At 46.7% G+C, this 14843-nt stretch overlaps 1 protein-coding gene across 11 annotated transcripts in view; it reads right to left on the reverse strand.

The window, feature by feature from the left end:
• Positions 1-14662, reverse strand: part of THSD7B (thrombospondin type 1 domain containing 7B) — a 291273-nt gene extending 276611 nt beyond the window's left edge. For 4 of the 11 annotated variants that reach the window (XM_090143547.1, XM_090143546.1, XM_031590754.2 and 1 more), the window contains exon 1: positions 12973-13397. The gene's annotated coding sequence lies outside the window, so the exon portion shown is untranslated. Of the gene's footprint in view, positions 1-12322; positions 13712-14251; positions 14370-14562 lie in introns of those variants that run through there. The other 7 variants (XM_090143541.1, XM_090143539.1, XM_090143548.1 and 4 more) reach the window with 7 other exon arrangements.
• Between the last annotated feature and the right edge of the window lie 181 nt (positions 14663-14843).

Below are 14843 nucleotides of genomic sequence, written 5' to 3' on the forward strand. Positions count from 1 at the left end.
TCAAGCATCAAGACATCATCATTCATGGTTTTACTTCCTACACATTCATCTCACAAAAACTAAGCTCTACTATCATCTGCAGCTTGAATAATGATATCTGTACATTATAATGTTCCTAGAAGATTTATGGTTGAGCTCAACCACTCCAAGTCAGACAACTGTTCAGATGTTGCAGTCTCAGCCAAAAAGCTTTAACACAAAATGTACATTTTCCATACATGTAACTACCTTTTCTCTAGTAGCCTCATTACTATGGAGCGTGAACCAGGACTTAGCAGAGGAGACATCTGCACTGGTTTAGTCAGTGAGCTATCAAAGAGATAGAAGAAGAGGGGTTTGGCCTTCACTGAAGCATGGAAGAATTAAGCAGTCAATTAAATGCAGAAAATGATATGCATTTGGATTTCCAAAGAAATAAAGTAATGCTTGTTTTAAGAAAGGTAGATGGTCACATGGTCACACTAACCTCTGGATAATAAGCTAGATTTTCATTAAAAGGTTAACCTGTCCATGTGGACCTCGAAGGAGAGGCCGACCATAACCACCAGCATATGAGAACTTCCCAATTAATGCTGCAGGAAGCACCAGGAACGCAAGAAGAGGGAACACTTCACCACCACTATGTTCAGAATCGCTCTAGAACATCAGGTAGAAAAAGAGGGAGAGAAATCTTTCCATCTGAATCTTTGTAAACATACATGAAGAAATGAAAGCCTTTACTCACATCTGCATATTTTGAATTTTATGAATAAATGACTACTTGCATTTCGCAGTAACTTCTGAGGTAAGCATGATCTTGAGTTCCCTGGATAACGACAAGTATTTCTCTTTCAGAAGTGTGGCAAATCTGTTGAGCAAGGGCAGCTGCAGCCTGGCATCACGGGCCCTGGCTTGGCTGCAGGTCTGTTAGGGCGTGCAAAGGCTGGACATGTTCCCCAGCTGCAGCTGCCAAGGTTTGGGGTTGCTACAGGATGAGCTGAAAAATTCTGGTTCTCTATTACACAAAACAAAACGTGGGAGAACACATTTGATTCCTGAGCATCCCCAGAGCATTTATTACATGTATCCCGCATCTTGCTGGAGAACAGCATCAACAGTGGTTTCCTGAAAATCAAACAGGACTTTCTTTTTCCCAAAACTCTTCAAGATATTTTTGCACCTCTCTCATATTATCTTCCTACTGGAAACCGTCCTAGGTGAGGCAAAGCTATCATCTTCCTTTACTCGAGTGCCTTCTCAAGGTGCTCCATCAGCATCTACAGAGCGTGACTTTAAGTTCCAGGGAACCCAGGTTACCTGTTGGTCTGCAAGCAGGCAGCCTGTTCAAATTTTGTGCAATCAGACTGCAGCCACACGCTGCCTGAACTCTATAGCTGAATAATTTCCTTCCATTCCTCTCTCCTCGCTATGCACAGTTGTCTCAGAAAATTCCAAACTTTTACAGATTAGACTATCCTTTCTAAAACTAAATGCAGAACTTTATGCTGTGGGTGCTGGCTCAAAAGCATAGCAAATATTCCAAATTTTGAAGGAAAAAAAAGAAATAAAGGCTAAAAATGATTTTTATTTTGTCTGCAGTCTTTCTAGATATTGTTGTCTGGATCTGGAAGTCAAACATCTCACTTCCTCCATGAAGTGGCTGTGAGAACCTGGATCTAGCAATGACTTCCTTGTCAAGTTCCCCCTGCACCCCAAAGCCAATCCCTGAAGCTTAATTCCAGTTTTCCTGACAGCAGCTCCTTTTGAGTGGTAGGGAATTCTGTGATGTGCATTACATCTAATTAGAACCAGAAAGAAATTATGGAAATTACGTAACTCCATCCATCTTGAACTGCCTCCTACAAACTGATTTTTCTCAGGCATAACTTCCAGTATTTTTAAGCTCCCTCCTTCCATACTGCAAACCTTCACGGAAAAGCATAATAGAAAAATACGTATTTCCATTCAAATATGCCAAGAGATCACAGTCTACACTTTTCACAATTACTTAAGGACTTGAACCAAACACTTGCATCGTAACAAACCCTTTCTGCTTTTCTCTTCAGATTTCCTTTGCAAACTCTCAGACATCAGCAGCGTGTCTGTCACAGAACAAAGCTGCTCAGTTGCCACAAGCCACGAAGCTCCCTGGAGCTGAACTCCTCTAAGGCAACACAAGACTTCTGTGAGTTCAAACCTTCTGCCAACCTTTAACAACTCGACACCAACCTGCTTGTTGTTCAGCCTCTCTCAAGGCTGCAATGAGAAAAAAGCTGAATTCTAATCCTTTCCTGCAGAAGCAGATGCTGTGCCACCTCAAAATACACAGAATTACATCAAGTGTACGACTCTTCACTGAAGAGCATGTGTACAGATAACTCAAAACATTCTGATACCAGCTTTAGGGAGATCAAGAGCATCTCCGAGGATGGAAAGGAACCAAGAATCCCTATTATCTTCTTTTCCATTCCGGTAACTCAGTATTTTTTCCTTGAATATATTTTCTTAGTATTGCTGTATGACAGATGAGAATCCATCCAAATCTTCCATAAAGCCACACAGGGCATACAAAAACATGACACAAAAATATGAAAACAGCTTAAGAAGTAGAAACAATAACAGCTTCCTAACAGGTATGGCACAAGTGCCGGAAGTTCAACCACTTTCACCTTTTTTTTTTTTTTCCCCACCCAAAACACTTCCACTACAGAAGTCTGAATTCTCATCTGCAGCAGCACTCAGATACGTGATAGACAGCATTAGGTGCCAGGAATGGAGTGAGCTTGAAGCAGCTACCTGAAGTCCCAGCACATTCAAATGCAGTCAAGTGCCACTGAGGCTTTGCTGAACTGCAAATCCAGATCCAAAAAGAATAACGAGAATCAAGTCCAAAAATTTACAAAGCAAACAAACATAGAAGCAATAAATGAATATTTTTAATCTCAATAGAATAAACAAGTCCATTTTTACAAACGTTTACATGCCCATCATCTAATGAGTGGAGATGATTGTTAACTTTCTATTTCTTCAGAAGTGACTTGAAGAAATGTCATTTGGAAGGGAAACTTCAGGTTGTTCTCTAGAATTCCTTTTCCAGATCTCAGAATGGCTCACAAACACAGCTCTCCCAGAAGAACTTGGTTTTTCACCTTATCTGAGACCAAAACCTTTCTCCATCTCTCACAGAAACATTCGTACAATTCTGACAAATAAAACCAAAACGAACATGCTCAAATCTAAAATAATGCTGTCACAGCAAAAATAAAATATTCATAATGGACTGCAAAGACCTGCAGTGGCACTCAGTGCTGAAACCCAGAAGGATTTTTCATTTATTAACACCCGGTCCTTGTTCAACAGCATACTAATGAAGTTAATCTAAAGGCTAAATTTCAATTATGAATCACAGAGCCACATCTCTGCTCCCTGATTGCTCGGATAATCTGAATCAAGCGTTCTCCTGTACAAAGTGCCATGGTTGACTGCACATAAAAGTTCCTGAAACATCAAAAATATTCAGTCCAGAAGGCAAAACCTGACAAACACCTGTTTGCACATCCATTCAATAACTCCATAGCAAAGTAATGATTTCTAATAACTTGACAGACTGCTTGCTCCCTTAAAATATGCAGCACAGGTCTGAACAATAAAAGGAACAGCAAATGTTTAAATCTCCCAGGCTTGCAGCCAAGACAAAGTCTTCAGCCTGAGTAAAAAAAAAAAAAAAAAGCTTCCATTTGCTAAAGTAATTTAGGAGAAAATGCTTTCCTCTCTCAAGTACCTACGGTGCATTTGTCCTGGAACAAAACCTGAGGGAGCAACCCTGCTCAAACTACGCTGGGCAAAAGGCAGCACAGCCAACAATTAACGGGGCTGCTGCATGAGGTGTGCTGCCTCACCGTGTGTCAGTGCAGCTCAGGGAAGGAGCTCCAGCTGCACAACTGGAAAGGACACAAAATATGAGAAATTGCAGCAACCTGGATCATTTGCTTCCAATTGCTTCTGCAAACTGAGGGATGATGAATGCTCATGCAAACATCGAACCATGGTGCCATCCCATCTGAAAGACAGATACAGAGGAAGCACTGCGTTGAGTTTTTAACAAGAAGGAAAAACAGAAGATATAGACTGCCTTCAATTTTCAGCCGAAAGGACGAGGAATGGAAGGGCTGCTTTCCCTAGATGGGAGCTGAAGGAGCATACAGAAATCAAAACATCAGGAAACCACGAGTTTTGATCAAAAACTTGGAATGAAGAAAGCAGAGCGTTCCAGATGACCTCTCAGAAGAGATTCTATTTCACAGTACATACAATTTCTGATAGTAGATGTTTTGTATAGCAGTTCTGGAATCAATCCTTACATTTGGCATGGAGAAGGAAACCCAGTAGAGTAAGTGCACCATAACAAACTATTATCTGATCATCTCTAAGGATGAAAATACTGTACATGGATTTCTTGTAAATCAGGCACAAGGCAGTGACAAGTTCCTCCCTCACACACGCCTATCTGCCCTCGTCCATCCTCTGTGACATGAGCTTGAGAGCAGACTCCCAACACTTGGTAACACCTTGCAGCATTTGAACGTAGCTCAACTCCTTCACTGAGTCACAAGGCTTCTTCTCCTTCCCTCTCCAAGTTAGTCAAAGGAGGTTAGTCGCACCCACACTTCTACCACACAACCATTACTACTGCCTTAAACGTTAGTCTTCAAGTCCAGTTTTTTGGGATATAGCCACAAATTGCACTCGCTTCCTATGCCCAGCTTCAGTCTCCAGTGCCCCTTTCCACTGTCTTTATCCTCCAAGTACATGGTAGGGAATTAGCAGTACTTAGATAAATCACAGACTTCTTACTAAAATTTAAAAAAAAGACAGTTTTGTTTTACAGATTACCAATATATTCACCCCTTTGTCTGGTTGGGCAATATTATCTGCTATAACACTGATATGCAAGCAAAACAATTCAGAAATGACATCCTTCCCAAGCACCTCATCTCCTCACAGCCAGCTACCAGAATGGGCACCTTGCTCCCAGCCCTCCTGGGTGCTGTGCCAACTATCCTCCAGTCCTTAACTAAGCTGTTCCTGAGCAGCACACTCAGATGCATCAGCCTGAGCAACAGCACACACGTGCACGGTCAGCAACACGCCTGGTGGAAGCGGGGCAGTTGTCTTGATAGCTCCATCAGAAATACATCTTAATTGACAGCCAGCATCACACCACAGACGAGCCAGGAGCAAAAAAAACAAGGCCAACAATAATGACAGGCCACTAGAAGAAGTAATCTGCTGTCTTCTGGGTAAAGCGTTCAATGCTAAAACTTATTATCTATAACAGCACCTTTTGAATCACTTTTGTTTTGCCCTGTAGAATACCTTAATGTTTCTGCTGCTAATACAATTTCTGGCTTGCAGTACTGCCTTCGTCTGTAAAACTGCAAGAGAAAGGGAAGGAAGAGATGAAAACGGGGAGAGGCAGAACTGCTGTTATTATTAAACCTTTAAGTTACAGAGTTAATTCCAGCTAACCGCTTTTGTCTGCCACGCTGTTTATATTGAAGCGAATTTTTTTTTCCAGGAAGGAAATCAAATTGTTGCAGCTGAGCATCATACAACTCCGCGGCCGTCTATACGTGAGCCGACCACACTTCCACTCCAAGTCATCTGTTAAGCAGCACATCCCCAGCTGGGGACTGTAATTAGGGTGCAAACTGCCATACAATCCCCTTGCCAGATTGATGAAGGAGACCTCTTACAAGGTGATCCAGAAGGCAGTGCTGAGACCATTAATCATTTACCCGTTGAGGAGAATACAAAAAGCTCTGCCAGTAAGAGCATTACGGTGGAAAATACCTTGACAAAACCAGCAAAGTTTTAATTAAAAGGTCAGACATTAGTTATAACATTACTTTAAACATTTCAGGCAAGTTCACATCAAAAAAAAGAGATATTCAGATCTTCTGCAGAATTTGACACTCACACTTCTGCTATTCCTTTTAAAAGCTTGATACCGATCAGCTCAGAGCTTCCAGCTCTGCCAGCAGCATCCCCAGATACCAAACAAACGAGAGTAATCCACAGAGCTGGGCTGCCAGTACTTCAACCTGCAGCTATTTATTCTGGGAGATCTGAACCCACTGAAAAGGCAAATATTTTCGGCAGCGTGTGCTTACAGAACTCAGCAGCACAAAACCTCAGGCTACAGTGAGAAGGGCAGGCCTGAGGCACTGCCTTCAGGGCCTGAGCACGTGGGTCAATGCTGCCAAACCACCACGAGATGCAACTTCTGAAGTACGCTGCTGCGGGGAAATACCTTAAGTACCTACAAGTGAGGTCAAGCGATGCACTGCCCCTCCTCATTCACATTGGCTGCAGTAAGGAAGACCCACTATCTGTACAGAATCCTGTTCTGACAGGTAAACAGGGAAGTGCAAGAAATCAAGATTGCTTACACACTCTAAGGCTATTGCTAGAGTCAAAGTATTTCTCTTTGGAAACAAATTTTTAACCTTCTTTAGCATTCAGAGTCCCGTTTTGCTTACCATGCACCATTCACACAGAGGGTGGTGATGCACTGGAACAGGTTGCCCAAGGAGGCTGTGGATGCCCCATCCCTGGATGTGGCTCTGTGCAGCCTGGTCTGCTGGTTGATGACCCTGCACAAAGCAGGGGGTTGAAACTAGATGAGCATTGTGGTCATTTACAACCCAGGCCATTCTATGGTTCTGTGATCCACCAAGAGAATCAGCACCAAACCATGTCCTACCTTCGACCTTTGCTCACGTTGGCCCAGAGCCCCACGGAGCAGCATCTGGCAGGGAGGGGACAGGAGCCAGGCTCTGCTTGCAGAGATTTGATGGAACTGCCTAGGAGGCTTCTGCTAGTTCAAAAGCAAACAAAATCCATCCCATACAACTATCCACCAGCCTAACAGAAAATGCGTTTTGCTGTAGAATGCACAATAGGGAGGAAACTTAATCCAAGCACATCATCGCACAGTCCAACAGGATTTGCTAGAAGCTGCACTGGTGAAGGCAAGCTGCTATTAGCTAAGTCTAAAACACAGTCGGCATGCAATTACTTTTTTCCCAAATGACTGCAACAGCCAAATCTAAATAATTTTCCACAGCATATCCAAAATAAAGAGTTGCAAAATAATAAAGTCTGCCACCTGTTGCTACAAAGTTAAACCAATTTAAATATTATTAAAAAAAAAAACAACTTGTTCGCAAACCACTGTATTCCCCCCCAACTCCCCTCCCTCCCCAGAGACAGCAGCTTCCTACGAGGAACACAGCAGCAGGGAGTGCTGACAGCAGCACAGGGCTGAGCACAGCCCGACTCAGTTTTAGCAACAAGTGACTCTGCAAAGGGTTCTTTTGCAAACAGAGCTGTAGAAATAAGAAATAAATGAATCCCTTCAGCAACGCAGGGAAATTTCTGATTTCCAAGACCCTTGCTTGCATAAGTAAACATGCATTAATTCACTGAATATGTCAGTGAGAGAAGAAAAGCAGAAATAGCTTCATTATCATTATACAAAATCATACACACAGCAATCCACTGCAACAGCAAGTCCTCCCATACATCACTGCTTCCCCCAGTATTCACATTCTCCCAGTGCAGCTGAGCCAGTGACGAGCACTCAGCAGAGCAGTGCGAGCACACGCAGGATAACTCCTGTATCCTAAACCAATGGGGCTTTTTAACAAGTCAGTAGCATCCAAACACCAAACAGAGAGAACAGAAACTAACTTGCAAACACAAAGATGCCGACCTGAGGATGGGAGACCCGCTGTGGCATCACTTACTGGAAGGGTGCCAACAACACAGCCAGAACTTTTTAACCAAAATTTCAACATCTAATTTAAATAAACCAAAGCGTGCTGTCAGCACTGGATGGCACAAGGCCCCACAGTGCCTACATCCTACGGTTAGCATTTCTTGGAATACTGAGTATTAAACACAGCATACAACCGAAATAACACCCCAATGCTTCATGTGGGACCTCCACAACCATCTCGTTCCAGCCTGCAGACAGCTAACACCCATGTTATCAGCATGATGGTTCCTATCATGGAGTAACAAGGGAAAAACTGTCCCCTCTCTTGGAATCTTGCTGTGTCATCACTCACCAGCATGAGTACAGCTCTCATCCATAGGCAAGCCATTAAAGATGCCGATGGGTTTTCCTTTTAGTGCAGCAATTAATGCTGCTGTTCACAATCTCTGACCTTTAGCTCTCAGTCCCAGAAGGGTTATTCACATTTTTCCTTTTAAGTATAGCACAAACTGGGAACTATTTGAATCTTCCCAAAGACAGAGGGACATTAATCCTAACCACAAACCAGCCTTTCAGAGCAGTAATTCCCAGAGCTTTCCCCTCCAAACCTGCTCTTCTCCCCAGGACCAGCTGCTCCCCCCATTTCCTCCACTGCTGCAGTTCTGATGCTCTCCGTTCCAGAGGTATTTTTAACTTGGAAAATACTTTCACAGTGGCATAAAGTTGTGCATCCCATGCTGCACCCCCTGCAGGAGCATGGCATTGCTGGGTTATGCTCATGTTGCTGGGGGCAACATCCTTCACTTCCATTGCCATCACTCTTCATTCCATTTCCACCTTCCCTCCTTTTCCTCAGAAATGTCGTTATTATTTGTTGTTTTTGCCTAATATTTGTTATAATACCACCAAACATGGAGAAAAGCCTCAGCATGTCATCTTCAGACGTGCCCCACAAAGGCATCTGGCACCTTCCTTTGGAAGTGTAATTAATGCATGTTTTTACAAGGCAATCCCCCTGCACACACACACACAAAAAACACAAATACATTTTCTCGCTTCCAGTCTCAAAAAAATTAATCATCGTAAGTTAATCATCAATATTCTTCTGTCTTAAACAGCCCTGATACGGACGTCACTATTGCTAATTTGGAAGACTATTTTTGGCTATAAAACTCCTCTGGAACCAGAGAGAGGGCACTGCAGAGCTGAGAGTCACCCGAATATCCAGAAGAAAAGCTGCACCCACGTATACAGAGTGCTGGGCTCAGGCGCAGGGAGAGGCGATCAGCCTGACAGGAAATGTAATTACTGTTATAGTTCCTGCCAAGATTAGACATGATATAAGCAGATATATCAAACGCATTTGACGTGATATATTATCACTGATGTGCCTAAATATATAAAATGGGTTGGAGGGTGGACGGCTTGGATTCTGGAAGGGTGGGAGCATCCTTTTTTTGTTATTATTTTATTTTATAGGGAACGAGTCACTTGACACGCCATCTCTGTCTCCATCCCATTTGTTCATTAAGGTTTCTCCTCTCCTTCCCAGCTCCTATTTCCATCATGATCAGAGTGACATAAAACATCCTCTTTGTTGCAGCTCACTAAAATCGAAGCCGCATCATGTCTCTTTTTCACGTCTTTTCTTCGCTCCTTGTCACTCAGAGGTTTCAATCCATCGGCTTTCTGCTCACATCCGCAGTCCGATCCCACTTCTCGACACCAGCCTTCTCGTTTGCCCCTTCTCCTTCTTGCTTTCACTCACCAGAGCTCCTTCCTGTCATCGTCAATCAGCTCCAAATTGCCACCATCTCACGGCCGTCATTCACGCACCAACCCCTTCTTCTCATCCCCACGCCAGATTTCCATCATCTTTGCAAACTGCTGAGCAACTTCCTATTATTTTAGACACATCCTACTGTTTTCCCTCCTACGAGCCACGTATGTGTCTCACCCACCCCCCGCCAGCTCATAAAGCTTCCCCACATTTGCCCATTCTCCCACCAGGTCAGCCTCCATGCAGTGCATCATCTCAGCATGCGAATCCCTCAAGAACTACAGCACACACCAAAATGAGACTCCACCTCACTCCAGCCCTGAGCCCCACAGACACAGGAGAGAACGCAGCATGATGTGAATTGTCAACGAAAGCCTCAGAAACCCTTGTTGGAGAGTTACTCTATCAAGTGTATGTCTCTGATACTTCATCTAGGGCTGATGGTTGAAAAGAAGAGCCACGTGCAGCTCAGCCCAAAAGCTGAAATAACAGGAAGACAGCAATCCTCAAGGCTCTCAGAGCTGGTCCATAAGATTAATGGGCTTCTCTGTTCAATTGACCAACTGCAAAAATAGGGAAGGAAAAAAAAAAAAAACCACACAAAACTGAGCAAAAAGAACTGAACAAGAACCGAATGCTTATTTTCTTTCCAGCTTTTACCAGAAAGCAATCCGAACACTTTCCCTCAGACACTGTCAGGTTTTATTCCAAAAGAAAGACTGTTTCATTCTGGGCAAATTTAACCTTCTGATTATTTTTTTAATTTACATTTTGAATGAAAGTTTTACTTAAAGCCATTGCAATGAAATCTTGCAACTCTTTGACAATGCTTACAAGATGCCAAATCATTGTAATCCTCCTAAAGGTGGAGATCTCTCACTGGAAACTCTCCCCACGAGCAAAGCTTTGTCCTCACCAAAGCTCTGCCCCTCTCTGTTTAACACAACCACTAAAGTACTTTAAATGGGGAGAAAAAAAATCTTTTTTTTTTTTATTGATGGAAAGTTCAAAATTACTTCACCCCCAAAACAAAGCCTTTCTCTGGACCTGTCTGTGCTACTGTCGGACACACGGAGCGTACTGCTGCTCATTTCCTGACAAGTTACTCTCCAGAATAGAAATCATCCACGCTGAGCCTCAGCAGCGTGTTGGAGGAGCTGCCTCAATGCACACAGATGCAGAACAGCACTGAGCAGCCCCCACACACACAGACCAGAGCTTCAGCCCCATTCACTAACAGCAGCATGGCACTCACCTCTATAGCGCTGCACCCGCACGCAGCTCTCCCATCCACTGCCTTCTTGATGTGGGTACATTCTCTCTTTTATTAACAACTGTATAACTCAGTGCATATTCTTAAACAAGGCAGGTTATCCTCCCGGCTGTTTTAGAAGAGGATGAAGCATAGCTAAAATTTTAATTAGCAAAACAGAACAAAGTTCTATTGTGTGTTTCTGTTGGGGTGGTTTGTAAAATAAACTGGCCTCACCTACCAAGCTGCCCTCACCACCCAAGTCTTCTCTTTCCAGATGAGTATCACACATTAGTGAAACAACTGCTACCACTCAAGGTATACTGGTGCAATATGAACCACGCATCATCACTGGAGATGGCTCTCACCAGCTCCACCATGTAAAGCTGTATGTTGTGCTTACTAGAAGTACCCAAACAGAACCGCAGATCCCTAAATATGTGCTTCCCAGGCACCTCAGAACACAGAGGTCTGTGCCCATTGGAACAGTGCCCCAGGAACCACTGCCCCACACTGTGGTAACTCTGCTCCCACTGCACTGCTGCTCTCTGATGGCTGGTAACAGCCTCTCCCACTGAGCAAAGACAAAAATCTCTACCTAGTGACCAAATACCACTGTCATGCCATGCATGTATAAACACGAACTCCTACAAACCCTATAATGGTGAGTTCTCTACCCAACCTCCTTTTCACACAACAAACAGAAAGCCAGGCTGCTTTTGCAGCATGCTAAAACGCCAACGTGAGTTATCAGCCACTGTGGGAGATGGATCACAACCTGCCTCAGCTCCACCCAACAACTGAGGAGATCACTCCAGGCCATATTCCTTCCATAAGGCTGTGCCAGACCAGGAGGTACAAGTGGCCTTCTGTCCATGGGAACAGAAGGCTGCCATGTTACTCCAGCACTTCAAAAATACTCACTGCCTCCTCCTCCAGTGCTGTCCCAAACTGCCCAGCATACAGACAGCCTAAACGGACGCGACACACCGTGCATGCAACGAAGTGTGTGAGAAGAGAGAGAAACAATGAAAAGCTTTCAAAAAAAAAAAAAAAAAGCAGGTTTTGCTTCAATCTAAATAACAAAAGCTTAGCAAATAAAAATCATAAAAAGGAACTATAACTGAAAGCATTGCAAAGAAAAGTGATGCAGCACGTCCTTAATACTCAAGAGTTTAAAACTAAGCACAGCAGAAATACAAAGGAATGCCTAAAGATGACTTAAGGAAAGGCACTCAAAAAGAACATTACCAGCACATTTATGGTAAGCAGCGTGCCCTGGGCTAGCAGAAGCTTTTAGCATTTCATATTCCAGCCAGGACAGCACACAGCAAGCCATCTGCTCAGAGCCAGGAGCTCAGCGGAACGCTGTCAGTGATACAGAGCCCAGACTTCTGCGGCTTGAAGAGCACAGCAACACTCAGAGCTCCTGGTTAACTCCACCAACACAACTTTTTTGCTGTCTCCTGGCACAACTCCCTGGGATTTCTCAGATTAACAGCACTTTATTTGATCTGAGGTGCTTTACCTGTTTCTCCTACCACAGCACCCACTTCCCCATCAGCATGGAAGGAGGTCTGGACAAAATGGGACACGGGCACCAGAGCAAACAGCCACACAAGTAATGCCACTAACATCCTAAATGCCACCTCAGGAGTAAACTCAGGTGTGGAAGTACCTGGGATGTGGCACTTCTATGACAGCACAGAGGTTTTTAGCCAGATTCTGTCCTATTATGAGACTCAACTACAGCGAGGCAGGACAGCCCACCTGCAGCTGCTAAACACCCGAGGCTGGCAGCAAATCACATCAGCACCCACTCCCAGTTGTTCCCAGCTGCACTGATAGCACAGGAGCCTGCAAGCCATGGCTAGAACAGAAATCTTCATCTCCTTCCTACTGCATTCTCTAACAGCAATGCCATGTTTTGGGAAAACCATGCTTTTGTCACCCAACACTGAAACAAGCCCAAGACTCAAGAAAGTTCCTAACAACTGACAGCCCAGCTACACACTTGTTGAACACAAGCTGGCAGGACATCATCCATTAGCTACAGAGCACCTCAAGTTCCTCCTTCAGTCTCAAGCAGTTTCCCCTCACCCAGCCCATCCACAGCACTGACCCCTGGTACAATACACACAGATAAAGCACAGAGTATACCTACAACAGAGAGCTCACCGTGCTGAGCAACAGCCTGTAGGCATTCCCACCACCTTGTTAATCAGCAACAGCACCCCTGTTGCTCAGCTTTCATAATCCCTTCCAGCTGAGGTGGGTGGGTGCAAGCAGCAGGGCAGGGAAGCAGAACAGATATGCATTTGTGTTATCACTGCAGCACTGCCAACTCAGGGTATTTATAATTTGTATTATTTACTTATCCCACTCTTTCCCAGCCTGCGCAGCCCAACAAGCTCAGTTGCCTTGGACACCTGGGTGGGAAAGTTCCCGTCACAGCTCATCTTCCATCCTTCCCTTCCCACCAGCCGGCAGCTGCTGGCAACCCAAAGCAGCCTTAGCGCGGCACCCAGGGCTCCCTCGCGCCTCCCTGCAGCCCGGCGCGATACCTGCAGCTCCGGCACGTTCCGCCCGCTCCAGCTTTGCCTCCTCGCAGGCTCTCCTGCTGCCAGCCGCGGTGACAGCTCGGTGCAAACAGAAGGAGCGAGCGCTGGAAGCAGGCAGGAGAGCTGTGCCGCTCAGCCTGAAAACCGGTAAGGAAAAACGAAAAAAAAAAAAAAAAGAAAAAGCGTGGATAGCGAAGCACGAGGAGAGCTCCGGGATTCCCCACAAAGCCACGCCGCTGCCAGCAAACCCCACAACTTGTGCGCTGCCGGCAGCGGGCACGAGCAGCACGAGTGCCTCCTAGCAGGGCAGCGTGCCGGCAGCCGCGCAGCAGCAGCGCGATCCTTAGCGGAGAGCTTTCTAGTGAAGGGACGTCCCTAGAAAGCGGTCGCTACGCATGCAGTTCTCCCGAATGTCATTACCGATCCCGAAGTAATGAAATAGCAAATAATATGGCCCCAGGGTACACATCAGCCGCCTCTCCTAATGCATACAGATGGAGCTCAACGGCTATGCTGCTCTTCCATTATCGGAGTGAAAGCGGATCTGTGAAACGCGATCGCGGCGAGGCAGCTTACTCGCGAGCAGCGTTTATTTCTGATTCCTCAGAAAACGGTTTTAAACACGCTGCAATCCGGGAAAAAGAAAAGTTTCCGGGTCCCAAAGCGGCGGCAGCTCCGTCCCTCACACCCGCCCACAGGTGCCCGCAGCGGGCTCGCTCATTCACAGAACACCTCGCTTGTTCCAAAGCGAAGCGCAGGTCGCAGAGGTCAGCGGGCAGCGCGTGCCGCCCGGCTCGCTCCTGACCTTGGGAGCGCCGCGAGACGCCGGACGGACGGACGGACGGACACACGCGCGCGGCAAACTCGGGGTGCGCGCTTGCGGCGAAGCGCGTTACCTGGCACACAGCACCGCCCGGAGCATCACTGGGCGGACACCAACCCCTCCGACACCTCCGCGCCGGGGGCGGGCCATCCCGCGCCAACGGAGCGCGGCACCGGGGGGACCCGCCGCCGCAGCCCCGCTACTTTTCCCAGCCGGAGTTTGCTGCAGCAGCGGCGGCATCCGCCGCCTTCCAGCGCCCCGCTGATCCCCGTCCCGCCCCGCGCACCGAGCGGCCGGCGCCGTCCCGCAGCCGCAGCAACTTCTGCCGCGCGCCGCTCTCGCGGCCCCGCCCGGCCGCGACCCCCCGCGCGCCTCCCGCCGCACCTGCTGGCAGCCCGGCGCGGGCTGGGAGCGCTGCAGCGGGCAGCTCTGCGGAGCCGGCGCCGCGGGCGAGCCCGGGCGGTCGGGGCGGCGCCGGGCGCTGCCGCGGGCGGAGCGCGCGCTCGGCGCGGAGGGACGCGCTGCCTCGGGCGGGCGGAGCGAAGATGGAGGCTCGGCAGCCGCCCGCCCATCCCGGCCCTGACACGCCGGCGGGGCTCGGCTCCGCCGGAGCTACCGCCGCCGTCTGACGCCCTCTGCCGTGCGGCTCCGGGGCGGGCGGCGCT

Source organism: Phasianus colchicus, chromosome 7, assembly GCF_987193195.1.
Source record: "Phasianus colchicus chromosome 7, bPhaCol1.hap1.1, whole genome shotgun sequence".
NCBI lineage: Eukaryota > Metazoa > Chordata > Aves > Galliformes > Phasianidae > Phasianus > Phasianus colchicus.